Source organism: Geospiza fortis, unplaced genomic scaffold, assembly GCF_000277835.1.
Source record: "Geospiza fortis unplaced genomic scaffold, GeoFor_1.0 scaffold76, whole genome shotgun sequence".
Lineage (NCBI taxonomy): Eukaryota > Metazoa > Chordata > Aves > Passeriformes > Thraupidae > Geospiza > Geospiza fortis.
The window spans coordinates 45,463-60,132 of NW_005054798.1; the positions used below are offsets into that span (position 1 = coordinate 45,463).

General features: G+C 43.7%; 1 long non-coding RNA gene across 1 annotated transcript in view; it reads right to left on the minus strand.

Moving 5' to 3' along the window:
• Positions 1-14,670, minus strand: part of LOC115949136 — a 52,635-nt gene that overhangs the window by 24,225 nt on the left and 13,740 nt on the right. Inside the window, exon 2 of the long non-coding RNA XR_004082757.1 lies at positions 2,757-2,811. This is a non-coding gene — a long non-coding RNA (uncharacterized LOC115949136). The remainder of the gene's footprint in view (positions 1-2,756; positions 2,812-14,670) is intronic.

Below are 14,670 nucleotides of genomic sequence, written 5' to 3' on the forward strand. Positions count from 1 at the left end.
CTCCGCCGCTCGGCGCTCGATCGTCCCTGTGGAAAATGCGTGCATTTTATGATTGGCTTTTCGCAAATTATGTGTTGTGTTAGAAAGTAATGCTGTGTTAATTCTCTTAAGTAGTGTGTTAAGTATACTTTTAAGTTCTAAAAAGTGTTAAAATAGAAACTATGCTATGTAGGATTTTTTTTTTTAAGAAAGGACTCGCAGCGAGATAGCAGCCACAGGGCACTTCAGTCTTTCAGAGAAAAAGAATTTATTGCCCTCTTATCAGAAGAAACGAACTTCTTCCTACCTCAAAGGCGCTGTTATGATTCAGAGGAAGAAACTGACGATGACCAGACAGAATCCTGTGTTTGAATGGAATTTATGCCTCATGTATGAAGTGTAGGAATATGCAACAGGCTATTGCTTTTAAGGGTTAATCCTTTGTTAACGGGTGTCCTTTTTCGGGCTCGTGCTGCCCAGAAAATGGTACTTGGACTGTCCATAACTCTTTGTCTCTATTGTCTCATATTGTCCTAATTCAAATTGTCCAAATTATTATTACTCTAATTGTATTACTATTTTTATAACCATTTTATTACTATTAAACTTTTAAAATTTTAAAAACAAGTGATTGGCGTTTTTCACAGTGAGGAAGAAGTTAAGTCCCAGATGGGAGGGAGGAGAAGATGCCTTGGTCTTGGGGATGAAATCCTCTTGTAAGCTATGGAGAAAAGACTCTTTTTTTCCTATAATGCATTAAACTATGGGGAGATGAAAGTGTTCAAATTAATATCGAGCAAAGGCCTCCATGCTAAGATAAGCAGATGTTGAAATAGCTGTGATCCTATGAGAAGTTTGAACAGAGAAAGAGAGTAGTCCTGTGCTTCTAGGAGAAGAAGAAGATTTCTGTTCCCAGGCATGAAGATGATTTTAGAAATAGATAATGAGAACTTTTGCCTTTGAACAGCTCATCTTTAAAACGATACCCCATAAGTCGACATGGCCCATCGACAAGCTGTGGGAAGGCTTGTGGAAATGGGAAGGATTTCATGACGGCAGGGTTCCCCAGGCTGCTGTTATTCGTGACAAAATTGAGAGCCACGAAAGAACTGTTTTCTTTCCTCTTGTGGAGAAATCTCCATAACCTTAACAAGAGGGACTTCTCTCCCTAAGTGAACTGAAGAAAGACTATTCTAGAGGTGGTAAACTGACTGGAAATTTTAGGTTTAGTTTCTTTACATTGTCAGTGGGAAAGAAAAGGTTGTGGAGGGAGGAGAAGTGGTCTGAAGGCTTTGTTTTGATTCTTACTACTTTTTTCTTTTAGTTACTTTTAATAAAAATTTCTTTATACCCTTTCAAAGTTTTGAGCCTGCTTTGCCTTTCTCCTAATTCTATCTCACAGCAGGAAGTGAGCACCTTGGTGATTGGCCAGCACTGAAGCCCACCACACTCATCAGCACATTGGTTGGGAAATCTCAAAATTGGGGAAATCTGATATTGGTGAACCAAAACCACTACACGAAATTGGTGTTTCTGCCCAGTTTTGAACTGAAACCGCCACAATTAGCCATGCAAGAGATTATTTATTTTGACTCAAAAAATGTGCAGTTACCCACAGACCCAAAGTCTAATGACCCATGTGGTGGAAATTTTATGGGAGTGCACCATTGTTGCACACCAAACCACTGGCAACAACAGTAACAATGGGCCGCCAATGGTGGATGAAGTGGGTCACCAGCTCCAGGAATACAATGACAATCTCTTCCTCCTTTGTCTTGGCTGTGGAGAAACTGGTCCAGCAACTCAAGAGGATAGATCCTACTCCCTCCCTACCTGTATGGACCAGCATCACAGCCATGAACACTAAGTGTCCTCCCACTCGTGAGGAAGGATATGGAAAGTACATACCACAGGGTACTCTGTGGTTTTACCTGCAGGATCATGGAGACGACATGAGTAACTGGGATAGAAAACCTACTTTGACCCTAGAGGCATGAGTATGTTAATTGCAGGGTGGTAGAAAGGCTGATTTTACTCCTGATCCTATGGAAAGGAATTCTACTGCTACAGGAAATGGAGAATCCTATGACCAGTAGGAAAGGAACCCTGCCTCAAGCCAGGTAGAGGAGAGGGACAACTGGGTTTACTGGAGTCTATGAATCAGAGGGCCTGGAAAATCAGACCCATGGGGTATCCTTATCCTGTGGATCTCTGGTAGATACTGGTGTATTTACTGCCCATCTACTGCACAGTGTACCATAATGCCATCAAGCTATGCAGAAGCAGAATCCATTTGCATTTCTGGAATGACAGGAGTATCCCAACAGCTGACTGTTACCTAGCCTCGTGGAGGACCCTTCTCTTGTGGGGTTGCTGAAAGCTGAAGAACAATAGGTGCCCATCTCTACCATAATGGTTTACTGGTAGCACACCAACTGGGATTCTGTCATTCCCATCCTTAAGCTGATTCATCAACTGGAGAGCCAAGGAGTGATCAGCAGGACCTGCTCGCCCTTTAATAGTCCCATACGGACAGCGTGAAAGTCAAATGGAGAATGTAGACTAAGAGTAGATTATTGTGGCCTTAATGAAGTCACACCACTGCCAAGCACTGACATACCAGACATGCTGGAACTTCCATACGAGCTGGAGTCAAAGGCAGCCAAGTGGTATGCCATGATTGATATTGCTAATGCACTTTTCTCCATCCCTTTGGCAGCAGAGGGTTATCCACTACACCTGGAATTGATTGCCCAGAAGTGGAAACAGAGGCCTACCTTCTGCCATGGACTGATCCAGACTGCACTGAAACAGGGCAAACCTCCAGAATATCTGCAAAACATTGATGATAATATCATATGAGGCAATACAGCAGAAGAAAATCTTGAGAAAGGGAAGAAAATAGTCCCAAACATTCTGAAAGCCAGTTTTTCCATAAAACAAAGTAAGGTCAAAGGACTTTCACAAGAGATTCACGTTTTTAGCAATAAAATGGCAAGGTGGATGTCATCAGATCCAAATGGATTTGATTAACAAGATACTAGTTGTTGGAGACTGTGGGAAAGAAAGGGTTAAAAAGGGAAGATTGGTAAAGAGAGTTGTGCTCAAGATGACCTTGCAGCTGGGGGGTACTAAGAATATTAAGGCTGGGAAAATTCACTGTTGTTTCTGTCTATCATGAGAAGTCAGATAACATAATGCTATAAAAAGACCTAAAAAGCATTCTTCACAGGCCTAGGCCTACTGTGAAGTAAGGGGGGAAGGGAAATAAGAAGCTTGTAGATTGTAAAACACAGCCTTGAGAAAAATTGTGCCTGTGCCAGGCCTTTGATATGTGAGACCAGGAACAGCCTGAGTGCTTTTTGCCCCTGCTAAAATGACATAAGCTTAGCAGTGTATGGGTCCCTGTTTTGCCAGCAAAATAATGGAATAAATCCTTTCTTCACACTGCACCTGTGGATCTGGCTGGACAGCAGCCAGGCAGAGAGGGGCCTGGGGATACTGACTGACAGCAGACTGAACACGAGTCAGCAGTGTGTCCACACAGCCAAGAAGGCCAATGGCATCCTGGCCTGTATCAGGAACACTGTGGCCAGCAAGACTAGAGAAGTGATTCTTCCCCTGTATTCTACATTGGTGAGGCCACACCTTGAGTACTGTGTCCAGCTTTGGGTTCCCCAATTTATGAAGGATGTTGAGACCCTGGAGGGTGTCCAGAGAAGGGCAGCAAGACTGGTGAAGGGACTAGAACACAAGTCCTATGAGGAGTGGCTGAGGGAGCTGGGGTTGTTCAGCCTAGAGAAGAAGACATTCAGGGGAGACCATATCACTCTCTACACCTACCTGAAAGAAGGTTGCAGCCAGGTGGGGGTTGGCCTTTTCTCCCAGGCAACCAGAAACAATACAAGAGGACAGAGTCTTAAGCTGTGCCAGGGGAAGTTTAGGTTGGACATTAGAAAAAAGTTCTTCACAGAAAGAGTGACTGGGCCCTGGAATGGGCTGCTGTCTTAGGTTGCAAATGCAAGATGTGGCTGGGGAGTGTGTATTCTATTGCCATCTGTTAGATGTTGCAGTAGTATTAATCAAGTTATAATAAGCAGCTCAGATAGTCTGGTACCCTGGGGGCAGAAAGAATCGAGTCTACCCAAAGAGATGGGGTCAGTCACATGGGATAACTGTCTCAAAGCAACTAAAACCAACATGTCCTCTCATCCAACCCAGTGAGGAGCCAGCCTTTCCCTATAAATGGATGATGAAGAAGAAAACAGACACCAAGTTTCCACCCCTCAAGAGTCTCACAACCACTTTACCCCCTGATAAATCATGGTTGTCACGTTCCAAAAACTTTAATGGAAGCACTAAGGGGTTACCATACAAAAGTTACAAAAATGCGCAACTGTTTGTGAGATATGCCCTGGAACTCATAGTACAATATTCATTGTGGATATTTGGGATTGTTAAGACCAAAATCGATAACCCTGCAGTCAGTAAAGTGTTGCATTTCTGATTCAGGAAATTACTATTATGCATCAAGGAAGCTTTAGTGTATGTGTTGCTATGTATCTTTTCAGTACTCTTGGTGATTATTGTTGCATTGTTTTGAGAAGGATGGGTAAGATCAAGGGGATATGTACTGAGATACTCATAACAAAATTAATTTGTCATAGGCAAATTTCAGTTGTGGGGTTCTTTAGCTAAAGTTCTGCCACTTGCCATCATTTTAAAAGTCATCTATTCTGGGTGTTAGATTTTTCTTTCAGGGATAAATGGGTTGCACTATCATTCTTGTGAAAATTCTTCTTACACTAGATGTCAATAAAGGCTTACTTAGGGGGGAAAAAGGGGTTGGGGTAAGTGTACAGCCCCCTCTTTGAGACTTAAGTAAATCATATAACAGTACAATGATCCTGTCGCAGACATCTCTTTGTGAAAAATCCTCTCTTTAGGATTTTTCCTTCTGAGAAGCTGTGGCCTCAGAACCAGACGTAAACAATAGGTTATCTTCTGCTGTGGAATGCAACAGGGTGATCCATGATTGATCTCGTGTGGATGTTTTGGTTCAGTGACCACTCACGGCAGAGCTGGCTCTCACTCTCGGTCAGGCCAGCTGCCTTTGTTATCATTCTTTACTATTCTATTCTTAGCTTAGCAGGTTCTGGAAACCTTTCCTTCTTTTTCTTTTTAGTATAGTTATAATATATGTATATATCATAAAATAATAAATCAAGCCTTCTGAAATATGGAGTCAGATCTACGTCTCTTCCCTCATCCTGAAAACCCCAGTGACCACGGTTACATGATCCCATGATAATTCAGCTGCCTAAAACCAAGATAAATGCATTACAATGAACATTCGAAACCACAGACACCAGTCGATGTCCCTTCATCAGACATCCTGAAGCCATATAACCAAAACAACTGATAACTACCTCATAGAAATCTGGGACTCTTAAAGTAACAGTTCATATAAAGACTATTTATTTACAAATTGCTTTATCTGTTAAGTTTGTTTTTTCTCACAGTTCTAAAGTTGAATATTTCAAAGCTATAAATTCAGCTTAGAGTTAAGATTTAACTTGCAACTTTGTTTACAAAATAATTTTCCTGTTTACAAACTGGTTTTCTGTTTACAGATTGTTTTTTCTAGTAGTTAGACTATTCTTTAACAGTTTTAAGACTTAAGTGGTTTATTGTTTTTAGAGCTAAGTTGTAACTTGTAACCTAAACACTAAGAAATTCTTGCCTACAGACTCTAAACCAATATACTGCACCTTTACTGTATTTAAGTCATACAAATTAAAACCATGCTGTTTTTCTGTCACCCTGTTTGCTTGGGATTCCTGCAAGTAGGTTACAGAGAACAGATCACAATTTTTAGTAAAAACAAAACGGTGAGATGTTGCAGTAGTATTAATCAAGTTATAATAAGCAGCTCAGCTCAGCTCCATGGAGCAGCCTCTGGGCCCACTGACAGAAGCTCACAGCCAATGGGAGCTCTCCTAGGATGCAGACATTGTATTGGTTCAGAGTCTGGGGGCACAGGAATAGACCAATGAGCTGTCCCAACCTGGGAGTTTTGAATAGGCTATAAAAGGTGCTAGACACAATAAACAACGCTGTTTTCTGATGACCAAAAGGGAGTTCTGTCCTGTGTTATGTCTCAGACATATGAACATCACCGATTCAGCTGTAATAGTTAGAGGTGGGACAGTTATCTTCTATTAATTGGGCCACCTGTTAAAACCAGGTGGGGCAGTTTTCTCTATCTCTTCCACAACCCATCCTCCCTCTGGGGAGATAGCTTCTGTTAATGGGCCATTGAGTCTCACTGCATGACTGATAAAAGTACATTATCAGCGAAGGGGTATCAGGGACAGATAAAGGTGCTACAGAGAGTCCATCATCAGAAGGCATGAAAAGGCACTTTATTATTAGAAATCCACAGTTCTTATAGAAACAATGGTGGACCTAAGACCTGATTGGCCTTTAGGAATCTTCTCTCACCTATTGGTCAAGAAGGGACAATTCCTTCTTGTAAACATCTTTGACAGAGATTGCTTGCCAGGTGCAGAGATTGAGATAATAATTATTTTAATTCTTTCTCTGAGCTTTCTCACAGCTTCTCAGGAAAATCCGGGGAAAACTATGTCTCTCTCTTGTTCAGAGGATATGTGATTACCACAGTACATCATCCCATTGTGAAATGCTCTGCCCAGGGGGAGGATCCAAGCATTCCTACCTGGATATAATCTGAGATTTGGAACACCACAGGCAGCCTTTTCCCACTGGATTCCCAGAGGAACAACTGTCCTCTCCACTGGATTCCCAGAGGAAAGACCAGGCCCATCTACACTACCACTGGACCTTCAGAGGAAAACTACACCCTTCTACAGGACCACTGCTTCAACAGAACCACATTTGTCACTCCAGGAATACTGCAGCCACCATTCAATAAGACTGCTATCAACACCCAGACCAAATGGGTGTCAGGTCATATTCTGACTCTATCAGTGTTGTTTTGTATTACTGCATTTTTATTTTTATTTTCTTCCCTAATAAAGAACTGTTATTCCTACTCCCGTATCTTTGCCTGAGAGCCCCTTAATTACAAAATTGTAATAATTCAGAGAGAAAGGGTTTACATTTTCCATTTCAAGAGAGGCTCCTGCCTTCCTTAGCAGACACCTGTCTTTTCAAAGTAAGACAGCTGCCCAGGGAGGTGGTGGAGTCACTGTTCCTGGAGGTGTTTCAGGAAAGACTGGATGTGGCACTAAGTGCCATGGTCTAGTTGACAAGGTGGTGTTAGGTCATAGGTTGAACTTGATGATCTCAAAGGTCTTTTCCAACCTAGTTGATTCTGTGATTCTGTGGTCATGGCCATCTTGGTGTTACATCCACATATTCAATTCACACAGAGATATTGCTGTTAAGTAAGACACTCAAGCTTTTTTAGGCATTGTGAGTTTCTGGAGATAGCATATTCTATTCTAAAGTACAGTCTCATTGTGAGTCTTTGTCCTGGTTTGAAAAGGAAGTGAGTTTTTTGGGAGTTTGGTGGTCAAACCAATAGGTGCTCAGATTTGAATATTGGCACCTGGTGTGGCCACTGAGGACATGGATATGCCTCTGAGAACACAGGGGATTAAAAGTAGAGAACTCCCAGGAAAACTTTCTCTTGGTTCTGGTGAGTGAAAGAGGTCAGACCTCCCCTGCCCAGCTGTGGGCTGGGCAGGGAAGGGGAAGCCATGCGGCCAGGTGAGGTAGGCCGGGGCCTTGGACAGAGAACGGAGGTGAAGGCCCCTGCCGGATGGAAGGGTGGAGGAGCACTGAGAGGCATCGGGCAGCCCCCCCGGAAGAGAGAGAGAGCCTGTGCCTGTGCTTGTGCCACCTTGAAATTTGATATCTTGTGCTGGCAGCACGGCCGAGAAGGAGAAGGGGATAAAGCGGCAAGGAGGTGCCCGGCAACCTTGGGAGAGTTCTGGGCAGGCAGAGCCCGAGATTTTAACCCTTTTCTTGGATGATGGAAACCTTACAAATGCTGATCCACCTGGAGCTGAATGAGAAGAGAGAGATGAAATAGGAGGAAATGGGCCAGTGTGATGCAAGTTTGTGCAAAGGAAAGATGTCCAAAGTTGAGAAGAATCCTAGGTGGGAGGAGATGATGGAGTGGCCTTTGTCTGGACTTTTCTTGTATAGCCATGGACAGAACCAGTTTTTTTCCTGTGACACAGAGACTGCATTTGGGGGAGGCAATGGCTTGGAGCCAAGAGAGTGCAGTGATGTTATGTGAAGGAGTGGCATGAACAGAGACGATGGGTGAGGAGGGTGGTTGGTGCCCTCAATCTTCGGAGAAGAAGATCTCTGTTCTTGAGACCCCTCGGCCCCAGGCGGTGAATTTGGGGGGACATGTGTCCCAAAAGTGAGAGACTGTGCTTTTTTTTGGAACTGGGCAAAGTATCCTTAAAAGGGGAACCCTAGAAGCAGCTCTGGTCCATGCGCAGTGGTGAGAGCACTGGACATGAAGCGAAGAGGTCACGATGGCAAATGTTCTCCAGGCAGTGCCACGTGTGACAGGGAAACACAAGAGGTTTCAACTGTGTTTCCTGGGGAAGCCTGTGGTACAAGAGGGACTCCTCTCTCCTTGATGAACTAAGAATTGATTATCTGCAGGGTGGTGATGGACTGAGAGTTGGTGAGCTGAGGGGTGGTAATTGAGTTGAGAATCCAAGGTTTTGTCTTACTGTGATTTATTGGAAATTTGGTGGGGGGAGGAGGAATGTTTTTGGAAGGTTTTCATTCTGAGTTCTGTGTGTGTTTCTTTTTACATATAGTTGTAGGTTAATAAAGTGTTTTTTTTTTCTTTATTCCTAAGTTGGAGCCTGCTTTGCTCTATTCCTGGTCACATCTCACAGTAGACACTAGGGAAAAAATATTTTCATGGGGGCATTGGCATTGCACCAGCGTCTAACCATGACAGTCTTCTTTATCTAGTGATCCAGAAGAAGAATTATTTCAAATGAGGCCCTGAGCAACAAAAAGCATTTGAACAATTTAAACAGGAGATAGTTCATGCAGTAGCCCTCAGGCCAGTCCAAACAGGGAGAGATGAAAAAAACCCTGTGCTCTACACTGCAGCTGGGGAGAATGACCCCACTTAGGGCCTCTGGTACTTGAGGTCAACCCCCAGGCTTTTGGACTAAGGGATGCGGAGGATCCAAAGCCTGATATACAGTCCAACTGAAAAAGAGATACTGGCATCTTATGAAGGGTTTTGAGCTGCTTCAGAAGTGATTGGTACCGAAGCACAGTTCCTCTTGGTATGCCAACTGCCAGTGCTGGGCTGGATGATCAAAGGAAGGGTCTCCTTTATATTCCATGTAGCATAAGTTGCATGATCTATGTGGGTCACACTGATCGAAGCTCAAACAGGAAACCCCAGTCATCCAGGAATCTTGGAAATGATCATGGACAGTCCAGAAAGCAAAGATTTTGGAATGTTATCAGAGAAATAAATAATGTGCTCTATTGGGTCTGACTGAGATAGAATTCATTTTTCCTTACCAGCCCTCACAGTGTTGTGCTTTGCATTGGTAGCTGAAGGGGTATTGATAACACACCAGTGTTTTGGCTACTGCTAAACAGCACTGTCCCTCTAACACTCCTTTCCCCCATCAAGGGGCTGGGAGGGGACTGATGCCTTAAGTTTTAGCTTTTATATTTTTCAGATTCTGTGCTGTTTTAGTGTGTAGTTCTGAGCTTCATATTAAGTGTTGGTAAGCTCTCTTCACAGAGTAGGTAGACAAAATAATTCCTTTTCGAGCCTGGGACCAAGGACAACTGTGACAGTGAGGGTTTGGAGATTATATGTTTGGTCTCTGTCTGGAGTTGTTTGCCACCTGTCTTCCCACTTTTTCTCTGTGGCAGTTATGATAATTCCAGATTTTTCCCTGTCTATCCTCAAAAATCCTGCCCCTGCAGCTTGTCTGTCATAATTTGTTACACCCATTTATCCAGAAAATTCGCGGTCAGTTATGATATTTCCTTTCTGCCACTGGTATGTAACTTTCCCGCTCCATGTTATGTTTACATTTGTCCCCCCAGACTCCTCCTATCTAGCCATTGATTCGTTAGACGATCTTCTCCCGGGAATCCACCCCCCCTTCATAAAAGCCACTGTTTTTCTCTGTTTCCCGTTTTTTGCCACTGCCCCCTCTTTGAGCCACGCGGCTTCCGCGCTCTGCCTGCACCCGCGCAGCGCAACTGTTTGCAGCCTCGGCGCCGCTCTCCGCCGCAAGAAAGAAGAACACCCATGCGGTGTGGCATCAGCTACCCCGCTTCGGTGCCGCTCCTGCCATGGGAAAGAACGCCTGTGCGGTGCTGCCGCTGTCCGTGCGAAAGAAATAAAGCAGCTTGGAGAAGCAAGCTAAGAGTCCTTCCTTTTCCGTTACTCTGATCCTTCGACATGGGTCCGCGTTTATCGGCCGCTCCCTGGTGGTCCGGGGCCCCAGCCCGTGGCCGAACCACGATCCTGCCTGTCGGTGGCTTAGGTGGGGCGTGGCCACTCCTGGCGTGCGTGCCGATCATCCTTCCCATGATCAGGATGCAACATCAGAAAATTTCCGGCCCAAGAGCATAAACAACAGTGAATTGAAGAGAGAAAAACAAAGACGATGGAACTTCATAACCTGAAGCTATAATTGGACAATTAACTCAAATATGCTAATGGACCAAAACTTATAAAAGCGTGAGACCTCGTGACTGGTCATCCATTTTGTGACCATTTTGGGTTCATCTTGGGTGTAGCCCTGGCCAGGCTCTTGTACTGTCCAAAGTGTATCCACCGAGGGCCTTTTATTAAATACCTACTTTATTCTTTAACTCTGTCTAGCCTCTGTTCTAGGTCAGCCTTCTCAAGGCATCAGGACAAGATCCTGGGAGAGGACACAACCAGGCCAGCTGACCCAAATTAACCAAAGGGATATTCCATACCATATGATGTCAGCTCAGATATAAAAGCTAAGGGAGAGAGGAGGAACAGGGGGCATTTGTTATTCAACAATGTTTGCCTTCCAGAGCAATCACTATGCATGCTGAAGCCCTGCTTCCCAGGAAGTGTCTGAACATCGCTCGCTGATAGGAAGTAGAGATTAATTTTTCCCTTTGCTTATGCATGCACAAACTTTTGCTTGTTTTTTTTCCTTTGCTTTAGTAAACTGCCTTATTTCAACTTACGAGTTGTTTTCCATCTTATTCTCTCTGCCCTGGCTCACTGGGAAAGGGAAGGATAGAATGGCTTAATGGGCACCTGGCACCCAGCCAAAGTCAAACCAATACATGTGCTGAAGAAACCCCATTGCATAAGAAATTACCAGAAAGTAGGAAACAATATTCCTAGTTTACTGATGAGCTCTGCCATATTGTGGGAAAAGATGGAAAGTAAACAGCAGCTGTATAGAGTCCCCTATGACAAGTTGTGAAAACTGCTGGAGGTGAAGGTGTGTTGAGTCCGTTTGCAGAGCTGAAAGCTCTCCAGCTGGCTTTAGATGTTGCTGAATGAGAAAAATGGCCAATACTTTCTCTCTACACTGACTCATGGATGGTAGCAAACGCCCCATCCCCACGGGGTGGCTGCAGCAATGAAAGCAGAATAACTGGCAGCATAGGGGTAATCCAATATGGACTGCTGCATTGTGGAACGATATTGCTGCCCAGGTGAAGGTCACTGTGGTGGTGCATCTCCTCCCTCTCAGCCCACACTATGATCTGAGAAATGCTCCTTAAGCCTCAGCCTTGATGAACAGCATCTGGACTAAGTTCCTCTTGAGCTTATCAACACTGTCTGCTCCCAGGAACTTTGACTGTCTAACAAGCTCATGTTTTTTAAGGAACAGCCTTGGAAACTTATTTTTCTTGCCTGAATAACAATCCAAGTGGAATAATATTTTTGTTACAGAACTTTCAAAGGAAGTTACCAACCTAAAATGCGACCAGGATGGGAAATTACTATGACTAAAGCCCACTCTTGCAACTCTATAAACAGCGGTCCAAAGTGAGACCCTTTGAGCTCTCCTGGACTACAGCGGGCTGTGACCAGCAACCTCCTTCTGAGTGGGGCCTCTGAGAGCCACTGAACACTCAAGTTTGTCATACTGGGACAATCACTGAACAATGCCGACGGATCCTGGGCTGATACCCCCCACTACTCAAGACTCAATCTTTCTCCTGCTGTGAAAAGATGCAAGTGCATCTGAAGTGAGTATTTCACTGAACTTAAGGGGAATTTTTCACAAGTACCTTGTACAAACACTAGGTTTGTGTGAATGCAAGTGTGCACATGCTATAGCAAATGTGCTAGGAATGCTGCTCTACTAGATTCTTAAGTACTTTAGATTTGTAAGTTAGGCCTGTAAGTAAGCTACTGTTGTGGTATAATAAATTCTGTATGAATCCTTTACTAAATTGTTTAACTTATCAATTAAGTTTTGCGTTAAGTGCTGTTGGGCCTTTAGGCATAAACTGTTGATCAAATCCTGGCTCAGTTTAGCATGGGGATCTACCCTGAACCTTGTGACTCAACAAGAGGGTCTTCTGTATTCCTTTTTATCCTTACCCTTTCATAGCCTTTTGTCTACCCCCCTCCAAGCCTCCACATAGATAGTTTTGGATTTATTTCAATTTGAGTTGATCGATTTTGGATTTTTGTTTGGTTTTTTCTTAGTGTGCTTTAACCATCTAGTTTTTGCCGATACCGTTGCCAGTGATTCTTTAGGCAACCTTTAAACATTCACTCACGACAGTCGCGTAGATGCTTATGTAACCAAGAGTCAGGCCACTGAAGAATATCAGAATGACTAACGGGTGAATCAGGCCACCAAGATGGGATTATTTCTAGCTCAGTGGGCCCATGACACCTCAGGCCATCAAGGAAGAGATGCAACATAGCAATGGACTTGTGATCAAGGGGTGGACTTTACCATGGACACTATCACACAGGGCATCCATGAACGTGAAATATGCACTGTAATCAAGCAGGCCAAGCAGTTAAAAGCCCCTGTGGTATAGAGGACAATGGCTGAAATATAAATATGGGGAGACTTGGCAGACTGACTATATCACACTCCCACAAACCTGCCAAGGCAAGCACCATGTGCTTGCAATGGTGGAAACAAGAACCAGATAGCTGGAAACGTAACCTGTGCCCCATGACACTGCCCAGAACACTATCCTGGACCTTGGAAAGCAAGTCTTACGGCAATGCAGTACTCCAGAAAGAATTGAGTCAGACAATGGGGCTCATTTTTGAAACAACCTCATAGACCCTTTGGCCCAAGAACATGGCACTGAGTAGGTATATCACATTCCCAATCATGCACCAGCCTCTGGAAAGATGGAATGATGTAATGGACTGTTAAATACTACACTGAGAGCAATGGGTGGTGGTACCTTCAAACATTGGGATACACATTGAGCAAAGGCCACAGGGTTAGTCAACACCAGAGGATCTGCTAATTGGGCTGTCCCTGCCCAATCAAAACTTTTACATACTGCAGAAGGAGATAAAGTTCTTGTAGCGCACAATACAAATATGCTGGGGAAAACATTCAGGGTCATTCCTGCCTCAGGCAAAGGCAAATTCATCCATGGGATTGCTTTTGCTCAAGGACTCACGGGCACTTGGTGGGTAATGTGGGAGAATGGGGAATTCCAGTGTGTGCCTCAAAAGGATTTGATTTTGGATAAGAGACAATGAATTTAACTATATGATGTTAATAACTATATTAACTATATCACTTAATAATTACAATTATTAACTATATCAATTAACAATTATCACTTCTATGGCAGCAGTATGCCCATCTGTGCCACTCTAGATTTGGGGATCCGAACACGACTCCCCTTCCGTCACCACGTTAATGATGAATGAATTGTGATGAAACCAAACAAGGGCAGCCTTGATGGAATCAGAACTGGCTTCAACATGTGATAAGATCACACACTGGTTTTCCTGCCTAAAAGACTGTTATGATAGAAGGATTCCAAGGTCATCGACTAAATGAACTCAGCAGACTTTTATAGGGATGGCCCATCGACTGACGAAATTAAATAATATCTGTGTGTATATCTATCAAAAGACAGGAAAGGCAATGGTGTAGTGGACAGCCAGGCATCTGGCATGATGTAAATGGTATAGAATAAGGGGTGGATACTGTCCCCATAGCAGCTGGGATAGAGTTAATTTTTTTCTTGACTGCTGCTACAGTGCTCTGTTTTAGATTCAGTTTGAGAATAATGTTGATAACAGACTGTAGAAGCCCAGAAGGGGCTAATGTGAGCATTCTGGCCACAAGCCAGGCAAAACTGAAATCCAGCAAGTGGAATCCTATCAATGCATACATAAAAATGGCCCAGACATTCAGATTCCAGTTGGTTCTCATCAGCAATTAATAAAGTTTCTGTAGTATATGATAGAGATAATTCATGCTATTATTGTATAAAATATTGTAAGATCCAAACTATGTCTTTTGACCACCCTGGCCGGGAGCAGTGTCTTATTCATATACATCTAGTTCCTGAGATAACATCGGGTTCTTTAACGTAAGAATAGAAACTTCCAGGGTGATAATCACCAGCTTCCCTGGGTCCAGGACCACTCAAGAGTGATTATCGCCTCGAAGATTATATCTACCACGG